We start from the raw sequence: 16,468 nt of genomic DNA on the forward strand, positions 1-16,468 counted from the left end.
CCGTCCCACCAGACCCAGGACATGGAGGTGCCTATTATGAGCTGTTGGCTGTGGGGATTGCCCAGAGGCATGGTTGGGCCCGGCAGCCATGATGTCAACACTGCAAGCAGAACCTGTGTAGGAGAAGTGAGAGAGTACCAGGGTGGGCATTTGACAGCTAACTGAAGTCAACCCACCACAGAAGGTTAACTTAGAAACCATTGGAAAAGTATAAATGGAATCAGCTTGTGCTGAACTAGTTATAATGTGATGAGATGCTATGCCAGGAGGTGGAGCAATCAGAAATTGTACCAGTTTGGCCAAAAGAGTAGCCTAAACTGTTAGGTACTTGTTTCACTCTGAAAATTTTCTGTAGTTTTAGGAAGAGAACATCATAACCTACTTTCCTCACTGTACTGGAGCTTACCCTCATTTTCATTAGGCCCATTCATGATGGCAAGATAAATACAGGTGCCATAAATAGAACAGTATTGGCGTAAATATGACTTCCCTACTCAATCCTTGACTTATGTAAACAGATACACACTTCCAGCAAGTGCTGATGTTGGAGGCCTATCATTTCATGCTGTCAGCGTAGTCTTCTGCAATCAGGCAATTTAAATATGGGGTAGGATGAACATACTGTTGAGGCTGTCTACTTTCCTCCATTAATTACAGAAGGAGTTTTGTGCAGTAACAACCTTTACAGTTGCATCCCTGACATTCAGTCTGAGGAGGCAGGTAAAGATTTCAGCTGCAGGGAAATGCATAGCTGGAGTCTCACAGGTAGTTCTCCAGCATCACCCTGCACAGTGGCAGAGATTTGCCCATAAGGAGCTGAAGTGGACAGCAGTGGTCTACAACACACCAGCTGATGGAAGGATTTAGTCTGAGAGAGGCAGAGGCTCTTGTCCACTTTTTCAGGCTCCCACTGAATTCCCAGAGCAGCAAGAGCCAAGGGTTTAGCCTTGCAGAGAAGAGAGCAGTTGCGAGGCAGCAATTCCTCACTGCCAAGAACTAAGGAAGATCGAAGTCATTCTTACAGTCTGTCAGCAACCATGGTATTGGACACTACAAGGTTTCCAGCTAGTTCTCTCAGTGATGTTTGTTTAAAGACATATATGCTAACCTAGAAGTCATTTACAAGGCAGCACTTCCAGAGTTAGCTTTCAGATGTTACAGGTTGCTGAAATTATGGACTGCACTGAGATTAATGAATGCAATCCCACCTAATTTCTCTTGAAAGAAGCAAAAAGCCATCTTTAAAGAGTAATTAAAATGTAATATACTGTCTGGGAGCTTACTTGGATGTTGTAACTGCAGCTCCTACACCATAGCTGAATACATGTTGGACATCCCTGGAACGGCAATTAAATCAAGTGGCATGGTGGTCTGTGAAGGTACAGGGATACAGGTCAGGGATACAGGTATACATACAGGGGTACCGGTATACGTATGGAATCAGCTGTAGGACCTGAATAAACCTGATATTTATTTACAATTGCTAACTTTCTTGCACTGGAAGGCACACACAGATTTAGGCACTGCATTTCTGATTTTTACCTTGCCATGTAACTTCAGATTGAGCATTAACTCCTTCTGCAGAGTGTGTGGACTCTTTCAATGGCATTGCTGTTCCCTGTGAAGCATGCAGTAAGCAGTTAATCATTAATTCTTCACGGCTCATATTTGCTGTCTGTTTTATTGCATACATTTTGATATAGTTCCTTAGAATAGACTTAATGCTGTCATTAGGAGTCACATGCTGGATCTTTATCTAAACTATTATCACAGTCCAGACATAGTATTACAACCTCCTTTTGTAAGCCGAAGTTACAGAGTTCAGAAAGGCTTAAAACTTTATAAATACTGTGGGGGTTTTTTATGGTAATGGAACAGCTGCAGTGGCAGACTGACACACATACACACCCTGCCTGGGACTGCGTAGTTGCTGTAAACAGGTGCACCTAAAGGCTAAAGCTGCTATTTATTAATTTATTTTTTATCCATGACACTAATTTCATTGTTAAAGTCTAGCTTTACAACTGTGTGTTAGGATAATGTAAAGGAATCCAGACACATATGGTGAATGAAATTCCTGGCTCTTGCAAAGGGGGTGTATTTTTTAATTGAAATTGCAGTTATCACAGTGTAGATAAAACAGCTGGCTACTTGCAAAAAAAAAGAAAAAGGAATTGTTAATGATGGAAATCATATGCCGCATGATTTGAGGAGACTTCCCTCAAAATAATCAAAATCACCACAAAATAGTGTGAATAATAGCACAGAGCATTCTAGGAAGCTTTATGTCTTTATTTGAAAATCTCAGACATAGTCAGGGGTCAGATTCATATGTACTTTGGAAGAACTAGTTCTCACTGTGTTAAAGTGCACCAGTGGGAAGGCAGAGGCATTTGAAAATTTCAGCCCAAGTGCTTTAGATCAGATCTCTAGGCCTGTGGCTAACCTACTCAGCCACACTAGAAACACTTTCCTCCTCCTCACTGTACACTAGTGTGCTTGTTTCTTGGAAGAGAATCTCTAAGATCAGGATCAACAGTAAATAATTGCATTTGGCATTCCCGTTTGCTTACACCTTCCATAGGGGATGCAGTGTATTTAGCTTACATTGGACGAGTCATTTCTCACACAAGTAAGTGGTTTTCTTTCTTCCTTCCAGCTACTTTTGGTGAGTCTGCCTAGCAGGATATGATGACCCAAAAAAGGCGAAGGAAAATCTAAATAGGCTTCTATTTAGAAGAGTTTTTAAAAGCCCTTTGGATCAGTGCAGTCTTTCATAGGCTAGAAGCTCAACTGAGAAATGAGTGATGGAAGCCTGGGTGGAGTTCTATGTTCAAGATCATCCAGTGCTGCTTCCAGTATCTCTGCATGACACTGAAAACTGTGCTGTACAGACATATCCTCAGCCCATGGCTTTTGAAAGGGCACCTTTCACTTCTCTCAAGTGGCAAAAGTCCTTTGGAAAGATCGTAGAGATGAAGCCAATAAAGACATAGAGAAACGTCATGTAGAAATTGAGAATTAGGTTATTTCTGAAATTCTGTAAGCCATGCAAAATATTCAGCCCAGGATTACATTTCTGCTTTAGAAATTGATGGGTTGATGTAAAGGTTCTCTTTAAATCCCACTGGACTTTTTTTTTTTTTTTCTGATGCTTGGTAATTATGTAGGAATTGAGTCTTATCTTTTCAGGATTCGTATTTGCTCTGCAAGCCACCAAACACAAAGTTTCTGAAGAGAGTTTTTGTCACTCCTCTTTTACAGAGTGTTTCTTGGCTTTAAAATTAGCATTCATGACCTGAACATCTCTGGAGATGTCACAATTAGGCTTCCTCTGCATGATAACTGGAAAAGTCATCTTTGCTTGCCTTTGAAAAATTAAAGTTTCCAGACAATTTCCCTATAGCAAGACAAGCTATGGGCTCGTAATGTCTCAAAGTTGATTTAGAGGTAATTTTATGAGAATGCTATTAATAATCTTCAACTAGAGTTGTTTTGCATAAAACCCACTGGAGGATGACTATCTGGGTTTGAACTTCCTTGAGTTTAAATCCAAAAAGTTCCACACATTTTTCAGAAATTAATATATCAGTGATCTGATGTCAGATTTGATAAAAGTTAGTTATCACATGTGCTCAGTATATGATCCAAAACAGGAAGCACAGCATCCAATGAAGCAGATGACAAAATGCCAGCAACAGATATCTGCAATACACGTTCCTCAGAAAGGGAATAGATTTTGCCATTGGTCAAAATATCACAGAAATCAGCTGCAACTGTCTCTTTTCATTTGGTATCCGTGATTCAGATATTTGAGTTGTTCTGAGCTGTCTCCACTCCCCTTGAAATTACTGAAGGAAATGACAGTGATTATTTTTTTTCTCGGACAGTTCTCCAATGAATGAACAGTGTAGTTTCTCCTTATCACTTTAGTTTGCACTGAAGATTTATGAATTCAGATTGCAATTTGGGCTTATTTCAGACAATTTTTTTAAATAGATAGATAGGGTTATTTATCAACCTTTAAATCTTTTAGCCTTCCCCATGGCCCCTATCTCACAAGCCATAATTACATATTATTTTTTTTCAGGTGTCCTCTCAGACTGTCAAGGCCCAACATTTTTCATTATTTCTCTGTCGTCTTCAGAGGATGGCTCAATCCTTTTAGGGACTTAGAGCTTACCTCCTCTTATGGACTAATTATCAATGAGCATCACACCAGTGTTATGTGGGAACACTTGTCCCTTTACTTCAAAAGTTTTTTTGTAATATGTTCTGCTGATATTTTCCATTCCTGATCCTGACAAAATAATCTGCATTGTAAATGAATATGTATGCATTGCACATAGCTTTTGTAAATAATTGATACCTAGAATATTAGGAACAAAAGTCCCACAGATCTGAGTGAAAAAACAACTGATAGGCTCAATTGCAGTTTTTCACAAATGTCAATAGCCAGCTTTGGTTGTATGCCAAGAACAGCGCAGTGTGCAACTGGGCAGTCCAGAATACATTTATCTATAATGTTTACCATTCTCTGACCTTTTATTTAAGTCTTTCACATTCTGTTTCTTATTTCATGTTTCATTATTCTTTTGTCTCAGTCTTGTGTTTCACTAGGAATCAATTGTTTTTCTCTGTTATTTCCAGTGCTTCACTTTATTTTTTCTTCCCTCTCATAACTTCCCCATACCTCTTTTATAACCCTTTTCCAGAGCTCTCACCGAAGCCTGTTAAGTGTACACAGCTATGATATTATAGCTCTAACAAGAGTATAACATGTAAATAAGTCTGTTTCCCAGAAATAACTGTATTTCTTTTGGCTGTCCCTTGGCATGACAAATCTAGTTCTACTGATGCCACCTAAAGTAAAGGTTTACTATATTTGCTTTCATTTAAGCCAACATAAACCAGAACTAAATTAGAACCGTTAGCCTAGCTAATGAAATTGGCAGTGCTCACTGACAGTAGCAATGGGAAAGGCAAGTGCAATATAAGATGATGCACGTGGCCCAGTTCCCTTACAGATCAAGATATGACTCACAAATTCTGGAGTCACAAAAATGGCAGCACTATAACCTTGTCGAGAGGGAAGGAAAAACTTCCCCATGTAGAGATTACATTCATTAAGATTTAGTTTTAAAGCAGACTTTTATAAATTGTTTTATTATTTTTCCTCAGTTCTTGCAAGAAAACAGTCTGCCTGCAAGATAAAGCAAAGAAGAACAACAGAATTTGAAGTAATTAAATAGAACTACCAGAAATCTTCCTGTCAGTCTCCATAAGTTTTCATTCCTATTTATGAAGTCGAGTGGCTCAGAGGTTTAGCTACCAACTCTAAATGACTACCCCAGAAGCAGAGAGCATTTGAAATAAATGGAACAGCTGTCTGTATTGCCTCAGCTATAAAAGGGGCTGTATTTCTGTAAAGAAACAAAAATAATGAAGTATTTTCTCGGTCTGTGGTTGGAGGCATTTGGGAGCTTTCTCCTTTCTGCCTGCTGGTTCCCCCTGGAGCTTGGAGAACACCTGTTCCAAGGAACTTCTGGGGCTGAGTGGCTAGAAGGTGGATTTCCTTCTGAAACAAAACCAAAGTGCATGGAGGATGCCAGCGTTCCAGAGTAAAGGAAAGCTGTTCTATTGTTGCTTCAATTGTTTAGTTTTCTTGGTTTCAAACAGGAGGGTGATTTCAGACAAATGCTTGCTTGCTTTGGGCTTGTGATTCACACTTGCATTTTTGGTATTTATTTTTTTTTAAATAGCCATTGGACTATAATGTTTTTTCTTACAGATGAGAAGTAACAAACCTGAAAAGGCATTTTCCTCTGACTCATTTCCACTAAGATATTTTGAGTCATCTGACTGATGTCAGGGCCATTGCAAACACCTGTTTTCTGGGACACACAACAATACCAAATATTAGATAGTCTTGCAGCCTATCACTGATAGACATTTTCTAATTATTTTAAATTAAGTGCAACTTGCACATTTATTTCAAGGGAAATAAAACTGGATTATTTCTGGGCTGGGAGGAAGGATTAGAGAAGACAAGGCATCACCTTTCTCCTCTTCTACCTTGCTGTTAACCACTATAGCTGAGCTGGCACATCACAGCATAACATCTACTGTAAACACAAAAAGCAATCTCCCCAGCTCCCCTGCCCCCCACTGCCAAATAAGGTGGAACATGGAAAAGAATTGGCAGGCATGCAAAGATGCACCTCTGGGAGGCAGAGTGACCCAAGGAGGTTTGTGGTTGTGTGGTTTACGCAGTTTACCATTAATTTCCAAGGGAGAAATTCCACATTATGGAAGAGGACGGAGAGATGGTTATATTGTTTTAACAAAAATAACTTTGTTTTTCCAGCTTAAAAAAAAAAAAAAAAAAGAAAGAAAAGAAAAAAAAAATCTCTTTCAAAACACAGAAAACTGTTTCATTAAAAAAAATAAAACCCATTTTTAAAGCATATTAAAAGTGTTAACATAGTGCCTGCTGCCAGAAGAGCCTCACTGCAGTGCTGTTGAAGGAAGGAGGACAGCATCGTTATTTATGAGTGTCTGCACTCCCTCAGCCTTTCATGAAATCCTAATTTTATCCGGCAGCTCTTAAGAATCTCTGAGAAACTGGGTCCTTTGTTACCACTGCCTACATTTAACTTCTGCACCTAAAAAGACATGGATACTTTTGGTTTGGTTTGGTTTGGTTTTTTTTGTTAATAAAGAAGAAAAATCTGAACTTTCTGGCATTAATGTCACACTACTGTGTTAGGACCTCAACCTTCAGTCTCCTCTCTCTAGGAAAACATCAACAAATGCCCTTTTTTTGCTCAACTTCCAGATCCAGGTTTTACAAAAACTTTTCTGAGAACAGGATCAGGCCTCAGTCACCTGTTTTCACTGGGGGAAAAACAAGACAAAACAAAACAAACAAAACCCCCTTATTAATTTTTGACAGGAGCAGAGTTAAGCCTGAGGGAGTTATTTTTTTCCCATTAACTTTTTCTAACCTCATCCCTCCCTCATTTTCTTTCTCAGATTTATTCCCAAACAGTTCATGCATATGTGTGCATGTGTCTGTGTCTCTATCTGTATGCATATATATGTGTATGAGTACATTTATCCACGTAACAAAAAGGAATCTATCTGTTCAGATAGTTTGCTGCTGTTGCAGATGATACAGTTAGTCCTTTGGACATCAGTGTGAATAAACAGCCTGATCCTATAAAATAGGACTTTTCTCTCCCAAGAGTTTGTTCCAAGATTGTGGAACCCAGGCTAGCAAAGAACATCTGCAACAGTTAGTGGAAAGCCTAAGAATTCTTGTGAATAAATAAATTGGAAACTAAGTTGGAAATTTCTCAGTGAGATATAAATTTTAAAAAATGAAATCCAGTTGAAGTACCCAGTTTCCCTGGGAGAACATAAGTCTAGCCAACCCAAGTCTAAATACATGTGGTAGTGATCACCATATGCTGTTTCCAGTTTATCATCAAAAACAATCATAGCTAAATTATTGTCATTTAAATTTAGCTTCTAACAAAGAAATGTTACACTTTTTATCATGCGTTTCATTGCAAACCTCCTTTATAATGAAGATGCTGGAAAAAGATGCAACGATGCATTTTTTAAAGCTTCCTCCGTATTTTCTTCCTATTGCCAGATATAAGCAGAATCCTAGATGAACTTTACATGCTTCAGTAAATACTACAGATGATGAACAATACAGATAGGCAGATTTAAGTGCTCTGGTCCAAGTTTTATTTCAGTCTGCCCTTCAATATGTTCAACATGGTAAGTCTCTGCAGATCAGACTGTGGAAAACCTGCTTTCAAAGGTTGAGATCTCTCAACCATTTTGACTTTCACTTCTTTACTTTTTCTTTTCTTCAGTGTTATTTCATTTTTGGTTGTATGCTTACTCTCCTGGTTACTGAGTTAACACAGTCTTTTAAAGACTAAATTCAGGGTTCTTTTATGCTTACCACTGGCACAGTATCATAAAGCAAAACATTTGGGTTACATAGATTATAAGCTAATTGATATAAGTTACCAGCTTCGTGGGAAATACTTCACTCATTAAAAAAAAATAAAAAATGCAATATTCTTTGGCTTGATTTAGTATAGCTTTGCTATGTAGAATATGATTTACTATAGCTTTGGTACGTAGAATAAATTATTTGCAGCTGGCTTACCCATACACATGCTCTGGGAGTGAGGAACACATGCATGTTATCAATTCATTATTTGTGCTACAGTTCATTACCAGTTATGCGCTGGACAGCGACATCACTGTCTACCCTACATCTGAGGGTATAACATTAGTGGCAATAGATATCAAGCTGTTGGGAAGAAAGCAAAAGCTAGACTGTGGTTGGATTAACATGTGATTGCCTAAACAGTACAGCTTTGAAAGCATGGGAAAATTTGCCTAGTGAGCAAGCTGGATTTTTTTAAAAAACAAAAAGGCTGCCAAGCTCCCAAACCTAAGGGGAAAAAAGAGCTTGTGGAGAACTTTAATTAAAGTAAACAGAGAAAACTCCCCTCCTCCTCCTGTAAAGAACTTAAATATGCAGCTTTAACTCCATACTCATATTGGCTCTTTTCCTATACTAAAATAAAAATAATAATAATAATAATAATAAGGTTAAGCATGACATTTTTGCAAGTGTTTTCTCATCTTCCAGTCTCTATTTCACTTTCTTTGTCTATTATGGTGAAGAGGAGATATCGTAGTGAATATTCATGCAAATTGATCCATGAGTCCTAATTTTTTTTGTTTGTTTGTTTTGTTTTGTTTTTGTTTTTGTTTCATAAATATGCACATGTACCAAGTGTTTACTCAATTTAGTCTATTTTGAAGGCAATTTGAAGTTTGCTCCCACTCTTTGCTGTACCGAAACAGATTACTGAAGTGACTGTACTAAGGATGCCCTCTACTGAAAAGAAAAGGATAGAAGTTTAAATATCAGAGCTACAAGGAAATTTCCATAGTTAAAACAAGTTGCAAAAGATGGTTTTCAGGAGTAGAGAGCATTTCAGTATTTTATTTTTCAGTTTTGGAACAGTTCTGTTAATTGCGTGGACAGATATGGCCAGAGTATTATAGGTTATATCTATGCTTCTAAGGTAAACTGGACCAGGGAATGTCGTTGAACAATTATGAGTTCAAATGCTAGAAGGATGCCTACAAAACTGTGGTTGACTTCAGTTAGCAAACTCGCACCATTTCTGAGAATTATTTGGCAGTGTTCCTTATGATAAGTCTAGAGCTGACCATGTCATTCTGGGTGGAAAGGGATTTAATACTGTGCCCCCATACTAGCTGGCATCATGTCAGAAAATGATCCTAGACAGACTTATCAGTAGAGATACAGCCTCAGAAAACAGGGACAGAAGGAGCCTGATAATACACTCTACCTCTAGTAGTGGGGTTGATCATGCATAACAAACTCTCAGTGCTGCTGATGGATGTTTGTCTGTCCAGTTCTCAATATGCAAATATTCAGAGGCAGAGATTTCTTTGCAGCTATTTTAGTTGACAACCATAGTTGGTTTTGTTCAAATCTAACCTGAATAAATGCAAAGTGAGACCAGTATTGATTTTCCTAACCTCACTGAATCACGAAAGGATCTTTATTTCCTCTTTGCAGCTACCATATAATTATTTGGAGTGACAATACATGATTTCAGTTTTTGATTAAGATTAAAAATACTGGTCCATGATTAACTTTGGTGTTGTCAGTGAACACATGTTGTACAGATGTTTATGGGACAGCAGTTCTGCAAGCTGAGCTAGTGGGTTTGATGAGCACAACATTTTGTGTTTGGAGGAATATCCAGAGGGAAAAGCAAATATATAGTCTGAACACTTTCTATGTGGTCTTCTTACTACTGTGCATGGGTTGAAATACTTTTAGAACATCACCACCTTGAAAAGTGACAGATTCCATTGAGCCCAGTGTTTGAGGAGTGTCTAAAATATGACTGTCTTCATTTCTTATCTTTTAAGCTATGATTTACAGACAGATATAACTGGTCTTGGCCATCATAAAAGCCTTCTTCCTGGAGCCTGAATATCTTCTACAGTAATAAGAAAAATATTTGTAATGGAAAGAAAGCATTCATTTTGTTGTTGCTGGGGTTTTGTTGTTGTTGTTGTTGTTATGTTTTGTTTTTGTTTGCTTTTGCCAGAAGGAATGCAGCACTAGGAAAATTATTTTTCAAATTACGTTACCCACATTTATTTAACAAGTTTTCTCTAATCTGTCTAAAGGAAGGCCTATTTTACTCCCAATTTCTGTGTCAAAAGACATGGCCTGTTCCCTCCTTTAATGTGGGAGGAGGGAACCCACTAGCATTTTTTCAATGACACAATCTGGGCACTCTCCTGATTCAACCAAGTCCCCTCCCTTTTCAAGTGTCTTTGAGGTTTTTCTGTCTTTTGATCCCAAGTGAGATGGAGCCAGACATGCAAATGCTTCTCATCACTTAATGGCCTAGCCATTGTTATCTGAACCTCTTTGAAGTGGGGAACCTGCGGCTCTTCTCTAAGGCCATTGTTTCACCTTTCCCGTTAAGTTCTACAGACATCCCTTTTACAGTTCCCTTTGACTTGGCTATGCATTCAGCCAGACAACATTACTAAAGAAAGCTAAGCCCCACGGAGTCCCTAAAGACTGCACATCTTTCAAGTGTTGTCAGAAGTGCAATTTCAAGAGAATCTGTCTGAGTTATCACAAGAAAATGATTTCTTTCTCACTATGACAAATTACACAAGGTACATATGTTAGATGGCATTCCTTGCCCTCACCTTCTTTTGAATGGAATGTGCATCTGGAAGCTGCAATACAATGGTGTAGGACTGCAGGTCTCTGGAAGCTGAGAGACCACCATCCCACTAGGATCACTGGTGTCAAGGAACCAGCAGACAACATTCAGTCATTAGGAATTCATTCTGCAGAAGATATTCTACAGTCTAAAAGCTAGATGTTTAAAAACAGAAATTAAATCAACACTGTGTTCTCACTTTGCACTGCATGGATTTGTCTGTATTCATCTTCAGACAATGCAACATAGAAATCTTTAGTATTCTTGAATAAAGTTGGCTACCTAGTAAGACAGTAAGAAAGCATCAAAGTGTGAATAGAGGTTTTGCACAGAAGACTTTCAAAGAAATTAACAAAAAAGTACCTGAATTAGGAGAGTAGTATGTCTCTTAGTGAGAGAGAGAAAGGATGTTCAAGATACTATCTAGTAACCTAGATAGTATCTTCTTTCAAGTTATATTTTGCCATGAAGTTAATCAAAACATAATGGTAGGACGATATATGCAAACAAAGGTAACATCTTCTGTTCAATAAGCTAACACAGGTGGAAGAATTAGACAGACTTTAAGCACAGAAAACATTCTCCAGGTTGGAAAGAGAAGCCGAGAAATCTTCCTCAAATTGGAATTGGATCATATACTCTTTGTTGACAATTTCCAGGACCTATTAATCCAACCTTTTGATATGCAAAGTTATCAAAATGAATTGAGCTAAAAAGGAAGATATCCTTAAGAAAATCTACAATCTGATAAGTAGCAAGGGTCATAATTGCTGGATAATTTTACTTTGTCTCAATGGCTTTCAATTATATCTTAGTGGTTTCATATAATATTAATCATAATAAAACAGATTTCTTACTATTCCTTTGAAGTTCTAGTACTTTCTTAGTGAAAGCCATGATCTTATATTTTTCTGGTTAGGACTGAAACATATGCAAAGAAATCACAGTCATCTCAGAAAAAAAAGAAAAAAACTGGATGAATAGTTATAACTTTGTTCTGTTAAGTACCATCTCCACTCCTAAAGCAGAGAATAAGAAAGTGAAAATAATCAAATTAAGACTTTTCTTTTGCAAAACCAAGCAAGATTTTAGAGGAATTTTTTAGGATCAGTAGAAAATACTTCAACCCCCTATCAAAGATGCTGTTTAATTTCTAGTTTAATTAACTTAGCCACCTCTTTTTAACTTTTTAATCTTTTTCTTGTTTTGTTGTCATTACTGTTGTTGATGGTGTTGTTTTACTTTAAACTTAGTTCACCACTTTAAATGAAAATATCACTTTGAAAAGTCAAGAAGTTCAATGTCCAAAAACTGATAGGCAGTCTCCTGGTATACTGATAAACTGGGACCTCAGTTGAAAATGATAAGTAATACTGTGTGATTGTTTATCTTCTTTGTTTGTTTTAATCTTGTGTTAACAGTTCTTTGCTCTCTGTGAGACAGAGCAGACTTTTACTCTGTTACTAGAAAACCTTGTCCCAAAAAAATCCTGGTATGTGTATAAGTCTATTCCAAATTATAGCCGTACATATGATAAAATCTTCTGGGCTTTCAATTGAGCTTTTTTTACATGAAGACAGGTGATTATTCAAAAGTGAAATATTTCTCAGAAATGACATGAGGCAGACAAACTTTTTAAGCATAATTCGGTTTCAGAATCTGCTGATACTGAAAGTTTCCATCCAAAAGCTGACTGTTTCATTTCCTGTCATTTCACTTGCCCTGCTGATAGGCTATGAACTGGATTGCTAGGGAACTAAGCCTGAAAGCTGCCAACCCTTCATCAGCTTGTATGTACATAAGTATGCTACTCTGTCTAATGCATTGTTCCCAGGAAGTGATCTTCAGTTAGAGCCACATGGTAAAAATGTTGCAAGTAGTTTATATCTGCATCATTCAGCTTTTGCGCTCCTGTAGAAGACCATGTTCACTTGTCACACATCCCTTAGTTATATCTGTACTCCTTGAATTTCTCTAAGTCTCCAAACCACAATATGCTAAATACATACTGCTAAATGCAGTAAACCAAGAAAACCCTTGGCATCTTAGAGAAAAGCTAGGATTGCAGTGGAGAACATTTTGAAAACCTGTCAAAATACCGGTAGAAGGTTCATTGCTTGGGCGATGAATACGGCAACAGCAGTGCAAACTTGAATGTTCTTTCCTAATGGAGTGTTTGCATATATCATAGCAGAACATCAGAAGATCATGAAAGCAGGTGGGATACCATTAAATTTAAAGTGGTCGGGTATGCAGATTAATATGAAGTCAGAAACAACGGCAGTAGCACTGTATGAAGAGTCCAGGCTGAAGAAATAAAGCAGATTAAACTCAGGCATGCTTTAAGCCTGAGTATATACCCATTACAGCTAGACCAGCTGCTGTTGAAGTTCCCTTTGTGCAAGATGAGAGGAAGACTAGCTGTACATATCAGACAGTAGAGAAAACAAGAAGGAACCACTACAGAGAGAAATGATAGACACAGTCATGTGTATAGACACAGAATAATCAATAAATGTAGAACAAAAGATAATACTATCTCTGCAAAGTGAATTTTTGAAGGTGCTATTGACATCAAATATTTTTCTACTATCGGAGACACAACAGAATGTTTGTCTTTCTTGATCAGTCTCATCTGAAAAATAAACCCCCATCTAGCTTGTATTGGATAATGTTTTTGTTTTGAGTAAATATTTTGATGGTAATGTGTATGTAGTGCCTTTGTCCAAGGAAAAGTAATTTAAGATCATAATAAGAGAATCTGAGCAGTGTCAGAAGTAACCAAAGATATTCTCTATATGGAAATAACATTTTGTAATAAACTGGATAGAAACTCCATAAAAGAATAATAATATTTTGGAGAAAGAATCAAAACCACAATAAGGTCAGGACCATCGTGGCCTGCTTGGTTGAACAGTAGAGGGAAAGATATGAGACCATTACAGTACAAAAATGGGGATAAAATACAAAACATAAAGCATGTTACTGAAAAGGAGCAAAATTCACTGCGGAATCTTCACTTCTCACTTGCCTTCACAAGGTGTAATAGGTGTCACTCTCAGACAGTAGAAAAGAGAAATAAAAAGAGAAAAGAAAAAGCAGTGGTTTGTGCATGGCCTAAAAAATTAAGTGCTCCAAAAAAATGAAACATTTTGTTTATTATCTTATGTTAAATGTTCTATAGTTTGTCTGGGTAGGCCACAGATAGCTGAAAATGCTGCGAAGGGTACCCAGAAAATATCCTTAGGAATACCGAATGGATTTTTTCAGTTATGTGTGCATAGTTTGAAATTTAATACCTTAAAAAGGTTAATAGCACAGTACATATACAGTCACATAACATTCTCATAGACAGGCTGATAAAGTACAAGTGAAATAAGTGGACGGTGAGGCGGATTGAAATCTGGCTGAATCTGGCTCAGAGGATTGTGATCAGTGGCACAAGGCCCAGGTGGAGACAAGTCATCAATGGTGTAACCAGGAGTCAATACTAGGAACAACACTGTTCAAACTTTTCATTAATGACATAGCACTGGGATGAGAGTACGCAGATGAAAAAAAAACAAAGAATCACCACCAACATCATAAAAAAAGAGATGAGTGGCCAATACAATGAGTGTGCCACCACTCAGGGGAACCTTGTCAGACTTCAGATGCTGAAGAAGCATATCTCATAAAGTCCAATACAGGGAAACGAAAAGTCCCACATATAAAGAAGAATATCTGTAGGCATTAATAGTCTGAGGACCAAATGACTGGAAACATCAAGTTACCAGTGGATGCAATGTTGACAGCTAGCAACGTGCTCTTAAAGCAAAGAAAGCCTCTTGGTCTGCTTTGGAAAGACTGTTGCTGTCAGGTCAGAGTAGGTGATCTTCTATCCCTAGACAGCACTAGTGAGCCTGCATCTGCAGAACTGCATCCAGTTCTGGTCTACCCAGTACAAGATGCATATGGTCATACTGCAGAGTCCAGCATAGGTCTAGGACTGGACCACCTCTCCTATCCAGAAAGGGTGAGAGAGCTTGAGACTATTCAGCCCAGACAAGAGAAGGCTCAGAAAGTGAACTAGCAGTTAATTTGCCCAGGCAATCAGGGTTTCGATGCTTCCAATTCTTAGCAACGTGAGTGAACTCATTTTACCGTCTTATTACACATTCCAGAAAGGAGTGACATGAATGTCAGTGAGATAATGGCCTAGTAAGGCACATTAAGGCAGCAGTTCCAATGAATTCAGACAATTGCGCCCACAGACGTGACATAACTTGAATTTATGAGAAGACTGCTGTTTAGAAAAGATCATGACTGATGGGAAAACCATGCTACAGCACACAATACATCTAAATGGCAGGTGACTGCATCGTGGTCCATTGGCCGTGCAGACTAGTGGACTTCCTGTTATGCTCAAAGGCTTCTTCAGCATTTAAGGTTTCCTTTGCAGAATCAGGCTGCATCAAGGATAATGTGCACACTTCAATCTGCTGCTGATGAACAGCTCAGACAAAAAATAGAGGCTGTCTGAACCTTGAAATTGGGAAGCTGCACTTTTGAGACATAATTTCTGAGATTACTGGAACAGTCCATTGGCAACAAGTTGTTTTGTGATACTGAGGATCACTTTACCCTAGAATAATCAGTGAGAAATTAGACTGCTGGAAACATATATCTATAGGATTCCTCAACACTGTACACATCATCATCTGCTAGACATGAGTGGTGTCATCTGCACTGTTGCCCCTGCTGGCCCAGACCAGTTGGACCCAGAATTTCTTGGTGTCTGAGGCCAATATCTTTCTTTCTGCCATAAGGCTGATATGAAGATAGTGTCATGTTAGACAAAGATATGTGTACCACTAAGGTATGTGGGTCACATGTTTGATGCTCACAGCACATTCAGATATCAAGACCCTTAAGAGCAACTCATTCTGTAAGTTTTCCCTTTTACTCCATTCCTCCGCTTGTCTTCCAGCTAGATTTCCTACTAAAAATGATGGGGTTTCACTGTTCACCTGAGTATTTGGCTTGTGATTCCCGTGCAGCCAATGAATGTGAGGAGAGACCAAAATCAGACATACCATACACTGCATCTTGTCCCAGAGTGGATGCGAAAAAGGAACCAGGCTCATTTATGAGTTTTTGAACTCACAGTAAGAATTATAAATTGGTAGTATTTCTGTGTTCCATTAAGCGTTCTAACTGTGAGCAAGCAGGGAAGTAGGACACAAATGTATAAGATAGTTGGCTTCATCATTTTCTTTGCTGATGGAAAAACTTCCAAACCATCCTCATTCAGGGGCAATTAATCAATTTATTTTCATGGTCCATATTCTCAGGTAAATGACCCTGAATTTTAGTGACATATTTGTATACTGTAGCATTTAAACATGGCTTATCCCTTTAACTAAATGCCCAGTTAAAGTTTTCATACACACTGAATTTCTGAATGAGCAGTGAGTTTGGAATGTCACAAGTTTCTTTCAGTAGTTGAAGTAACAAAAGACCCCATAAGCTTTTTTTTTCTTCTTTTTTTTTTTTTTTCCCATTTTTCAGTGCTCTCAGAAGAAAAACAGAAATGTCTTAATTAAAGTAGTAATATCCATTATCTTGCTAGTCAAGCACTGACACTGAAGATGCTAGACCAA

Source organism: Coturnix japonica, chromosome 1 (genome assembly GCF_054131305.1).
Source record: "Coturnix japonica strain WE chromosome 1, WE-NBRP24, whole genome shotgun sequence".
Taxonomy (NCBI): domain Eukaryota; kingdom Metazoa; phylum Chordata; class Aves; order Galliformes; family Phasianidae; genus Coturnix; species Coturnix japonica.